The 9208-nt window shown below is 46.6% G+C and overlaps 1 protein-coding gene across 1 annotated transcript in view; it reads right to left on the minus strand.

Moving 5' to 3' along the window:
- Positions 1 to 8755, minus strand: part of LOC132866513 (uncharacterized) — a 70942-nt gene extending 62187 nt beyond the window's left edge. The window contains exons 1-2 of the mRNA XM_060899325.1: positions 8691 to 8755; positions 8477 to 8553 (exon numbers count right to left, since the gene is read on the minus strand). The gene's annotated coding sequence lies outside the window, so the exon portion shown is untranslated. The remainder of the gene's footprint in view (positions 1 to 8476; positions 8554 to 8690) is intronic.
- Between the last annotated feature and the right edge of the window lie 453 nt (positions 8756 to 9208).

A 9208-nucleotide genomic window follows, 5' to 3' on the forward strand; every position in this document is an offset into this window, starting at 1 on the left:
AAAGAATTCAGGTTAGCCACCCCTATTATTTGCCCAGAACAGCAAAGGGGCGCTACAAGGATATGGAATAGAGTAGAAAGGCCACTGAGCATTGACATACACACATCAGGCTAGAAGGACCGTGGTGGATAGAGTGAAGTTTATGCAACTGCTGGATCTTGTATTCAGTCACGAGCACCCCAAGTCTGAGTGTGAGCCAAGAGGGAAACCATGATGATGAAGCAGCACAATGAACACTCACTCTCCTCATTAAGATGATCTTAGTATTAAGAGGCTTTTGGGAAACCCACCCCTGGTGAGGATCCAGGAGGTTTTTCGTGAAAGAAAAGAGGAAAGTTGGTTAGCAACAGCATGTTCAAGCGTCTTTGACAGGAAGGGGAGAAGGGAACTGTGCGCATGCGCCAGCTCGCGTGCAGCCTGCAACGAATGCTCCTGATCCTTTTTTCTCTATTTTTTCTACTTGTCTTATCTTCGTTTTTTTTTCCCGTTACCATAACACTGTAATCAAGCCACTATGAGGGTTGCAAGAGTTTTGGTGTTTTTGCTCGCAGTCGCAAAACTTTTTTTCGGCGTAGCCACGCAACAACTCCACGCCGCCCGCATTGTTTACACCACGGATCAGCTGATCAAACTGAAGCCGACCACTCTAGCGACAAGACCGGAAGAGATCCCTGCGGAAATTTGGCAGAAAACACACAGAGGATGCAGAGAAAATAAGAAGCTACGGAGGAAGAGGGTGGCTTTGAGACAACGGAAGCTTATTGAAAAATCTTATAAGCCGTGTCTCCCCTCTATCATCATGGGGAACGTGAGGTCCCTCGGGAATAAAATGGACAAGCTGACAGCACTGGCCCAGAGTCAGACAGAGTATCGGGAGTGCAGTTTAATGTGCTTCGTGGAGACATGGCTGCACCGGGATGTTCACAGGATGTTCACTTTTTGTGCTTAAGTACTGAGGATTTTTTTTTAATGCTCCCACACTGTACTCCTGCAGGAGCATAGAGCGGGGGTTGCTTTTTTTCCCCCTCTCCTTTCCTCATGTTTCTCTGCAATTTCCTTTTTTTTCCCCCGTCTTCCTGTCCTGTCTACTCCCCTTTGTTAATTATGTGTATGTATCGTATGTGTGTAAGGACAGGTTGATGGTCAATTTCATTGGTACTTGTGACAATAAAGGGTTCATTCATTCATGTTCCTGACGACAATGCTACAATCAAGGGCTTCCACACGGTGCGTGTGGACAGAGACTGCGCCAGGAGTGGTAAGCGCAAAGGGGGAGGGCTTGCCGTTCTTGTGAACAACCGGTGGTGTAACCCAGCTCACATCACTGTGAAGGAGCGTATCTGCAGCCCGGATGTTGAACTGTGTGCTGTAGGACTTTGTCCATATTATCTGCCCAGGGAGTTTTCTAATGTTATCATGGTGGCTGTTTATGTTCCCCCTCTGCAAATTCAAACACTGCTTGTGATACTATTCACTGTGCAATAGCCTGGCTACAGACTCAACACCCGAGCGCATTCATTGCTATCTCAGGTGACTTTAATCATGTTAATTTGGACAAAACACTTTCCACTTTCACCCAATTTGTGAACTGTCCTACCAGAGAGGGAAGAACAATAGACCTGCTGTATGCTAATGTTAAAGAGGCTTACAGCTCTTTCCCCCTCCCCCCACTGGGCAGGTCAGACCACAACCTGATTCACCTCTCCCCCTGCTATGTGCCTCTGGTGAAGAGACTGCCCACCATATCAAAGATAGTGAGGAGATGGTCAGACGAGGCCAACAAGACACTGCAGGGATGCTTCGAGGTGACAGACTGGCAGACACTGTGTGAGCCCCACAGAGAAGACACTGATGGGCTCACAGAGTGCATCACGGGATACATCAACTTCTGTGTGGACACCATTGTCCCAGCTAGGACTGTCCGCTGTTACCCCAACAAGCCGTGAGTAACGAAGGACATCAAAAAGCACTCTTAAATGAAAAGAGGGCTTTCAGAGCCAGCAACGAGGAGGAGCTGCGAGGAGTACAGCGTGAACCGAGAGCAACGATCAGGGAGGCCAAGGAAAAGTACAGGAGGAAATTGGAGTGGAAACTCCAACAGAACAACATGAGAGAGGTGTGGAGTGGAATGAAGACCATCACTGGTTACAAGCCAACCAACAGTGAAGGAGTGGATGGCAATGTGGAAAGGGCAAACAGCTGAATCTCTACTTTAACAGATTCGATGGCGTGACCCCAACCCACCACCACCACTCTTCTGCAGGATGGCTACAACCACACACTTTACATTCTCTCCCCTCCCCCGCCTCTTCTTGCCCAACCTCATCCCCATTTCATGACTTCACTCGCACCTCCTCAACAGACCCCCTGGCTGAGCACCCCCCCAAGAAACACCTTCATCCCTCCCCCACCCGTTACCCCCACAGTGATCATCAGCGAGGAGCAAGTGAGAAGACAGCTGAAGAGACTCCATGCAGGAAAATCAGCAGGCCCGGATGGTGTTAACCCCAGGGCCCTGAAGACCTGTGCCCTCCAGCTAAGTGGAGTACTTCAGCATGTCTTCAACATGAGCCTGGGTCTTCAGAGGGTCCCCCGTGCTGTGGAAGACGTCATGCCTCATCCCTGTACCGAAGAAGCCGCATCCCAGCGACCTCAAAGACTACAGGCCCGTGGCATTGATGTCACACATTATGAAGACCCTTGAGAGACTCAGCCTGGAGCAGATCTGGCCTATGGTCCCACCACTTCTTGACCCCCTTCAGCTCGCCTACCAGCCCCGTCTTGGAGTAGAGGACGCAATCATCTACCTGCTCAAGAAAGTCTATGGCCACCTGGACAAGCCAGCCAGCACTGTGAGGATCTTTTTTTTTTATTTTTTATTTCTCCAGGGCTTTTGACACCATCCGGCCGGCTCTGCTGGGTGAGAAGTTGACAGCGATGCAGGTGGATGCCCCACTGGTGTCCTGGATTGTAGATTATTTGACTGGCAGACCACAGTACGTGCTCTTGCAGTGCTGTGTGTCGGACAGAGTGATCAGCAACACCGGGGCTCTGCAAGGGACTGTCCTTTCTCCTTTCCTTTCCACTCTCTACACCACCGATTTCAACTACTGCACGGAGACGTGCCACCTCCAGAAATTTTCTGATGACTCTGCAGTGGTTGGACGTATTACCGGTGGTGATGAGAGTGAGTACAGGACGGTGGTGGACAACTCTGTCACGTGGAGCAGGAAGAACCACCTACAGCTCAACGTGATGAAGACGAAAGAACTGGTGGTCGATCTGAAGAGAATCAGGGCTCCAGTGAACCCTGTTAACATCCAAGGGGTCAGTGTGGATGTGGTGGAGGAATAGAAGTACCTGGGGTACTTGGATAATAAACTGGACTGGTCCAAAAACGTGGACACTGTACACAAAAAGGGCCAGAGCCGTCTCTATTTTCTGAGATGGCTGAGGTCCTTCAACATCTGCCGAACCATGCTGCGGATGTTCTACGAGTCTGTGGTGGCCAGCGCCATTCTGTACGCAGTTGTCTGCTGGGGCAGCGGCTTGAAGGCGAAGGACACCAACAGACTCAATAAGATCATCAGGAAGGCCGGCCATGTTGTAGGCATGGAACTGGACTCTCTGACAGTGGTGTTGGAGAAGAGGACGCTGTCCAAAATAAAAACAAATCTTAGACTCTCCTTCCCACCCTCTACATGAGGAGCTGATCAGCCACAGGAGCACATTCAGTAAACGGCTGATTCTTCCACGCTGCACAACTGAGGCCAAGTTTACATTAGACCGTATCTGTCTCGTTTTCTTCGCGGATGCACTGTCCGTTTACAGTAAACCGCCTGGAAACGCAGGGAAACGGGAATCCGCCAGGGTCCATGTATTCAATCCAGATCGTGTCTGGTCCGGTGCTGTGTAAACATTGAGAATACGCGGATACGCTGTGCTGAGCTCTAGCTGGCGTCGTCATTGGACAACGTCACTGTGACATCCACCTTCCTGATTCACTGGCGTTGGTCATGTGACACGACTGCTGAAAAACAGCGCGGACTTCCGCCTCGTATCACCTTTCATTAAAGAGTATAAAAGTATGAAAATACTGCAAATACTGATGCAAATACTGCCCATTGTGTAGTTATGATTGTCTTTAGGCTTGCCATCCTTCCACTTGCAAGTGGTAAGTGACCTGCGCTGGGATCACACACACAGCGGCTCAGTCCCGAATCACTGCTCGTGCGCTTCACTCGCGCGCTCTGTGAGCTGCGCAGGGCCGGAGTGCGCACCCTCCAGAGGGCACTCGCTGTTCAGGGCGGAGTGATTTGGAGCGCAGGATGCCTGCGGAGCCGAGCGTATCCGTGTATTGGTGTTGCTGTGTGCACACTAATCATTTTAAAAACGTTAATCTGATGATCCGCTGATACGGTCTAATGTAAACATGGGCTGAGAGACCCAGGAAATCATTCCTACCTGTTGCAGTCAAGCTGTACAACGCCACCGTATAACTGTGCTACAGTGTCTTACCATGCGTCCTTCACTCAGGTGCAATATATGTATATAGGAATCATTGTATATAAAATCACTTCATTTTGCTTTTAAGTTATTGAACTTATTTAAATTTATTTTATTTTTATTTATTCTTTTTTTTTAAAGACTATTTTATCTTATATTTTAAGACATGTTTACTACTACTTTGATTCAGGAGCTTGGTTGCAAATTTGAATTTCCCTCCAGGGATTAATAAAGTAATTCTGATTCTGAAATGGGGCGGTAGCTCTGGATGACAGAGGGGTCTTGAATCACTGTGGGACTGCTGAGTCTGTGTTGTGGTATTGGATAAGTTCAGAGCTCTCTCCTGGCCTTCCTGCATGGTTTGCATTGTATACATTGTTTTCTCTCAGTTTTCTGTCCTGTCAGCATCGGCACCTAACTCAGGCCCACATCTAATATACTGTGTTTCTGATGTAAACTATAGATAAAGGAAATGTGTTAAACAGCGATCTCAAACTAAAATACACTAGTTTTAGCAGAAAGCTATGCTGCCGTGGATGTTTGCCATGGCAGTTTTAGAGAGAATAAAGAGATGGACTGGTCAGGCCAGAATTCTGGGATTTTGTCCAGGGTTGAACTCTCGATGCTGTATAGCAGGAAAACTGTCCAGGATGGGGTCTCCTCCTTTGGTCCTTGTAGCTCTTACTACTTCAGATTCAATAATTACTCTTTTGTCAAACCTTAATTAATTAAATGTTAAAGCTGAATTAAATTTACTAAAAACAGTCAGAAAATCAAATAACTAATCTGGAGTCCTTCTTGGCCGCAAGAATCACCAGTTTACTGCAGACAAAATCACAGGCAGTAGTTCATCCCAGGGTGAAGACAAGTGAGCCTGGTTCCATCACAGCATCAGACTCATCAGGAGTCGCCTCGATGACTGGACGGACCACCACCTCTTTTACCATGCTTTTAACCACTTATTAAGCCATCCTTAAAAAAAAAAAAAATCAGTTTCCTGTCCACCGGGTGAGCAAAAAATTTTCAGTCGGGAGGGAGGGATTTTTTATATATATATATATATATATATATATATATATATATATATATATATATGGATGGATAAGAAATCGCAATGCTGTGTTTGCTTTTTCTTTCAGCACTTTATTACAAAAGCAGACACGTTTAATAAAATATGACAGTTTAATCAACTGAAACTTGTACAAAAACTTTTAGCATTTTAAATGCTGACTGCAACATTTGCAAAACTTTTACAAAGGTACTTAAAATGTCCGACACACGGACTTTTTGTAGTTCTAAATCGAGCGTTAGGCCGAGTTCGGATGAAATTACACTATTAAAATGATCACTGAATGATTTGTTTTTCTGAATCTTTACTATTTTGTTGTTCGCTAGAATACCATTTTGCGATTTCACACTTAAGCAAATGTTTGAAAACTCCGGATCTCCTTCCTTCATGGTGGCGGACATTTTTTTGTGCCGCACGGCGCATGCGCAGAGCTGATTCGACAGGGCTTTCCACAAGCGCCGGCTGCCGGCCATACAGCCGACTACACAATTAAGTCCAGCCGGCTACTTTAATGACTATTATTTTTGTAGCCCACAGGCTCTAAATATTAATTTTCGATTTTAATAAAATTAAACGTTTATCTAACGGACTGACAATAATGTCAAACTGAACCGCACTCATTTAAGTTGTGATTCGCGCTGTTTGTACCGATAATAACCACAAATTCCCCGCCGACTTCGTTGATCAGGGGAGAGTAACTCATCCGCGGCCCCGACATGCGGTGTGTGTGTGCGCGCACTCGGCGGAGGCAGTAGTGTGTCGGGGCCGTCGGAGAGAACAGAAGCAGAGATGACGCTTATTTTGTCTCCGGTAAACCAGTCTTCTCTCGTTCAATTACGTGCTGGCATCAAAAGACACCGTTGGTTGTAAATGAAACCAAACTGAGTCGTGGCTCAGGTGGATAAGGCGCCACACCATAAATCCGGGGACCCGAGTTTGATTCCAACCCGAGGTCATTTCCCGATCCCTCCCCGTCTCTCTCTCCTGCTCATTTCCTGTCTCTACACTGTCCTATCCAATAAAGGTGAAAAAAGCCAAAAAAAATCTTTAAAAAAAAAAGTCGAAAAACCGGCGTTAAAAAAAAAAATTTCAACCGCACAAACGGCACTCACCCGGCCGGTGGACCGGAAACAGAACATTTTTTAATAATGGCCTTATTCCTCATTTTTTTTCACCTTAATGTCGGATTTTTTCCACCACAGTCGCTGTGTTGCTCCTGCAATAAAAACCTGCTACTCCTGCTACCAAAAGAGTCCTGAGAGCTTTAGTTCTCCTGAATGTCTTTCAAGAATTAATTTTACTTTGTTTAATGACAATTTGAGTGACAGAAGCCAAGAAGAAGCCTTTATTTGTCACACGTACACTCAAGCACAGACAAGCACAGTGAAATTTAACCTCTGCATTTAACCCATCAGAAGCACACACAAGTGAGCAACGAGCACACACACATACCCAGAGCAGTGGGCAGCTATGCTGTAATACCCAGGGAGCAGCTGGGGGTTAGGTGCCTTGCTCAAGAGCACTTCAGCCCAACCTCAGGTCAAGGCACCCCATGTTAACCTAACTGCAGGTCTTTGAACTGTGGGTGAAGCCCATGCAGACACGGGGAGAACTTGCAAACTTCACACAGAAAGGCCCCCGTCGGCCACTGGGTTTGAACCCAGAACCTTCTTGCTGCGAGGCAACAGTGATAACCACTACACCACTATGCCGTGCAGTTCTTGAGGGTTAATCATTCTAAGTTTCAGGTACCATTTTGTCAGTCTGAGAGTGCGTGTCACGCGTTTCTGTTTGCAGCTGAGAGTACGCTGTGAGAGTCTTGGCTGCTGCTTCTGGCTGGAGCTAGATCTGTTTCCTCCTTTCATTTCTGTTTGTGTGTTTTGATGTTTGTTCTCCGTTTGAATGCTTTGCTGATTTTGTCTCTCTGTCCGCTGGATGTGGTGTAGCTCTGAGCCCAGTCTCGAGCCTCGGTTTCCTCAGGCCTTGGTCTGCCGTGAGTGATGTGTATTCTGCTCACTATGGACTGCAGTGTGCTTGGAGTGGCCCAGCATTCTGTCTGGTGATGTTTCTGTGCTCCCTTTGTGGATCTGTGGTGCGGTGTTCTGAGTGCTGTTGCCCAATGACGCTGCAGCGGCTGTGTAGGCAGTGTGGGACAGACCTGCGTGCACTTTTTGGTGGGACTGTGAGCAATGATCCCACTGGAGCTACTTCCTGACCATTTTTGACCCTTTTCTTTGTTTTGTAATTGTAAAGTGGCCTTGGGTATGAGAAAGGTGCTACATAAGTTAAACTGAAATAATAATAATAATAATAATAATAATATGTCCAAGGATACGTTACATCTGCTCTCATCACTTTTAATTCCTCGTTTCCCAGACCAACGTGACACTATATATTTTCTTTCTAACATTATAACTACGTTCAGCTTCCTTATTTCTCAGACCTGGTGCTTTTCTTTTCTACCGTTATTGTTAATTCTGATTTTTCTCTCAGTTTTTGAACGCTCTTATAATTCTTATCCTTTGTTTTGCTCAAAAAGAAATATATGATTGTCCCTATATGAGACTCATTCAGGTTCTTTCCAAACTTCCAGCACACGTTCCACGCCTGTAACGACCGTCAGGACGCAGCCTGCTGATCAGAACAAGACATTCCAGTGCTGATCCGTCTGGAACATCTGCCACTTCAAACAAACCACGACTGAAGAGAGGAGTGATCTTTCAAGCACAGCAGAATCAACAAACAGACCTGACGACCATTATACTAACGTGAACATTTATAATAATAAAGCCATATCGGGGACATCCTGTCCCTTCTCACATGCATACGGAGAAAATATCTCCCACGCAGGTGACACTGAAACGCTGGTGAAAACATAGGAATTGAGGAGAGCGCACTTACATCAGTCCTGCCCAAGCTGCAGGGAGGAGGTGACGCGGCTTCGTCCTGCTGAACGACTCTGATGGACCGTTCCGTTCCTGAAACACACGGATATTCGTGTGAGGACAGAGTTGCATGCACAGCGTGGGACACGGGTTTCCATAACTCAATAATTAATAAAATAAACTTTTCCAAACAAACAGCATATTTAATGAAAGAGGGCATGTACGGGCACCTTTTCTGTGAAACAAGTTGTTCATGAATGAAATATTTCATGCTGATATTTAAAAGTTCATCATCTGGAACAAACCAAAACTACAGACTGGAGTGTTTCTGATTCATTTAAAATAAATATTTTCCATCATTTTTCAAGTTACAGTGCTGTCTCTCTCTCTCTCCACAGTGCTGTCTCTCTCTCTCTCTCTCTCTCCCCTCAGTGCTGTCTCTCTCTCCCCTCAGTGCTGTCTCTCTCTCTCTCTCTCTCCCCTCAGTGCTGTCTCTCTCTCTCTCTCTCTCCCCTCAGTGCTGTCTCTCTCTCTCTCTCTCTCCCCTCAGTGCTGTCTCTCTCTCTCTCTCCCCTCAGTGCTGTCTCTCTCTCTCTCTCCCCTCAGTGCTGTCTCTCTCTCTCTCTCCCCTCAGTGCTGTCTCTCTCTCTCTCTCCCCCCACAGTTCTGTCTCTCTCTCTCTCCCCCCACAGTTCTGTCTCTCTCTCTCTCCCCCCACAGTTCTGTCTCTCTCTATCTCCCCAGTGCT

Source organism: Neoarius graeffei, chromosome 18, assembly GCF_027579695.1.
Source record: "Neoarius graeffei isolate fNeoGra1 chromosome 18, fNeoGra1.pri, whole genome shotgun sequence".
NCBI classification, from domain to species: Eukaryota; Metazoa; Chordata; class Actinopteri; order Siluriformes; family Ariidae; genus Neoarius; species Neoarius graeffei.